The sequence below is a fragment of the Corvus brachyrhynchos genome, unplaced genomic scaffold (assembly GCF_000691975.1).
Source record: "Corvus brachyrhynchos isolate BGI_N302 unplaced genomic scaffold, ASM69197v1 scaffold705, whole genome shotgun sequence".
Taxonomy (NCBI): domain Eukaryota; kingdom Metazoa; phylum Chordata; class Aves; order Passeriformes; family Corvidae; genus Corvus; species Corvus brachyrhynchos.
In genome coordinates this window covers 3,051,285-3,054,136 of record NW_008238346.1, presented here as the reverse complement: position 1 = coordinate 3,054,136, position 2,852 = coordinate 3,051,285, and the positions used below count along the sequence as shown (strand labels likewise).

Here is a 2,852-nt window from a genome sequence, read left to right as displayed (position 1 = left end):
AAATCATCATCATCACCTGCTGCTCGTCAGCATTAGTCCAGGCTTAGCAGCAGCAACCTTAAACAGCAGCTTTGCTGGGGGATGGTGTAGTGAGTGAAGGACCTTTTCATTTTATCTTCTCAGCCCTTAAGATAGGGAATGATCTACCTCAATACTGAGAAAAAAAAAACTTTTTTAAGCCATACTAAGTCAAAACTCCTATTTTTGTACCCAGATTCTCACTTGGACACATGAATATGACGACAACTTACTTGAAGCTAAGAGTTGCAACCAGTGTACTGTATTTGGAGGAGTGAGACCAGAGACAGGAGAGAGAGGTAAAGCGGAGAAAAGCTCTTCTTGACGAGTACCTTCCCAACATGTGTTTCAACGCTGCAAAGTATCACTCATTTGAACAGAGGAGAAAGCAGGAAAGATTACACTACATATTCATTAAAGCACGTTCTTTACAAGCTAAGTAACCTCCTGTCACTGCTGAGGAATGGCCCCAGCTTGCTGAGGGGACCCACTGCTACATGCTCATCTGATATTCAGATGTAGGGAGGGAAGAGAGGAGACCAATCTTGCTGACTCCTTTTTCAGTCTCTCTCAGCATGTTTTCCATAAGTAAATTTCACTTTTATGTTCTTGGCAAGGTTTGGAGGCAGTGGACAACTTCTATTAGGAGCCCCATACATCACCTCTGCCCAGCAACAGGCATTGCCTGGGGGCAGCTCACAGTGGGATCTGAAACTGAAGGGGTGAGAAGGAAGACAACAGGGAAATGTTTAACTTCTCCTTAAAACAAACATCACAAATTTCAGTCTAAAAGTTTTGACAATGTTTTCCTCCAAAGGATAAACAAGATTAAACTTCCATAAGATGCTCTACAAAACCAGCTTATTTTTTCTCCCCCACCCAGTTCTGCAGCAAGGGAGTTTTGAGAGGCTCTTCTCCCCTGCACAATAAAGGCTCCTGTATGTAAAGAGACCTTGATCCTGCAGCACTGCTCACATGGGGTACTGTCAAAATCAACATGCTGCAGATCAGGTCCTGTACAACCAATGAGTTACAGAATAAAAGACACTTTTCTGACCTGAGAGCTTTTGCTACACTTACTGTGTAGTTTGTTCTGACAGAAGTGCTTATGCTACTGACTTTGCCTGTGGCTAGAGCAGCAGGAGTGTCCCCATGAATGTCTCACTTTTTAGATCTTTTGCCAAATGCAAACCCACCCAAGGGAGCCAGAGCTTGCCTCAGCATCACAAGCACTTGATGCTTGTAGCAGTGGGCAGCCAGGGTAGATGCTGGGAAGAAATGTTTTCTGGAGTGGCTGAGAAAAGGGGAACAGTGATCTGCAGGAATTTGGTGTCTTAGGTCAAACAGCAGCATAAGAAAATAGACAAGCAAACAATATAATTATATTGTGGTTATTAAAGCATACAGGTAACTTTGTTACACACTCTACTGAGAACTCATTCAAGGCTATGGGTTCTGGAGCAATTACTATAATTGGTTTTGTCACCCCTCACCTGAGCTGGGCAAATCTGGGTAGCGAATCTCCAGCTGGGTGTCTGGCCTGATCTGCACTGCTTTGCACCAGCCAGAAACATCCACACCTGAGGTAGATCAACTACTGATCTACCTACAGCAGGAGCAGGTGTGAATTGTTCCCAAAGAATGGAGTGGGAGAGCTGTCAGCTTCAGTTGATTCCCGACACCGGAGGCTGGAGAGAGAGAGGAAAAATCCTTTTTTAACATCTCTGGCATTCAATGTAGCTCTCACAATCTGATACATGCTGAGATCATCTCATACCTACCTCCTATTATAAAACTAACCCAAATGCTCACCTTATCTTCCTGCTGCATCTCTGTGAGCCCCAAAGGACAAGCCATAGCCTGGGAATGATCTTCATGGTGTCAGTCCCACAAACATGTACAAGCTGTTACCTGCACGCATTTTCAGGACAGTGGTCTGTGGGCCCTTCCGAAAAGGAGACTTCCTGAAGGACCTACTTTAGAAAGTCGGGATCTTCCACGTGGATTTTTTTTTTTTTTAATAACTCTGATAGGGTCAAGAGAGATCGACTTTCTAAGCCATTCCATCTACTTATTCCTCTCAGAGTCTTCCTGGAAGACCAAGACATCTTTAAGAGCACGCACTGAGGATGACACGGTTGATAGCCCAGCACACATAAGATGAGGAGTGGGTCAGCACACACACTGCCTCTCCAGTGCAGCCCTTGCTGAATAAAGTGGGAAAATCTGATTGCATGGAGGATTTGTCTCACAGTGATGCCTCATCTTCACTATGCAAAATAAAAAAGTTACTCTCATTTCCTGCATGAAGTGCAAGTGTCCGGACACATCACAGGTATCATCCCAGGCCCTTCAGTCCTTCCTTGATTATCAAGACTTGATCAAGTTGTTCTTGTGTCTTTTGCTGAAAGATTTTTATTAAGTACATGAGACAGAACCTTTTGGAAAGCCTGCCCTGGCAGGTTCAGCACTTTCCCCTAGCCACACCCCAAAATTGCTAGAAACAAACTAATTAAAGCACTAGAGCACGGGCCTCAGAGTCTGATTTCCTGGGTGGTGGGGTTTTTTGTTATTTTACTAACGTGGCATGGCACTATTTATTTATTGGAGTGAACAGATTCACACCGTGTTCTGGCTGAGCTGGGGCAATCCCTGCTCTGAGCTCGGGGGTCCCTGCAGGGGGACCAGAGGCACAGCGGCCGGGGCTCCTGCAGACCCGGGCTGGGACCTCGGCTGCGGAACCGGCCTTTTGGGTGCCTCCTGCCCCCGGCCGCACAGGGGCTCTGAGCCGGCTGCCCCATATCCGCCGCCCCCCCCCCCCCCCCGCACGGGGA

General features: G+C 46.5%; 1 protein-coding gene across 1 annotated transcript in view; it reads right to left on the bottom strand.

Moving 5' to 3' along the window:
- The window catches only part of TDRD1 (tudor domain containing 1), a 27,691-nt gene that overhangs the window by 5,890 nt on the left and 18,949 nt on the right, over nt 1–2,852 (bottom strand). Inside the window, exon 23 of the transcript XR_001862294.1 lies at nt 1,512–1,706. The gene's annotated coding sequence lies outside the window, so the exon portion shown is untranslated. The remainder of the gene's footprint in view (nt 1–1,511; nt 1,707–2,852) is intronic.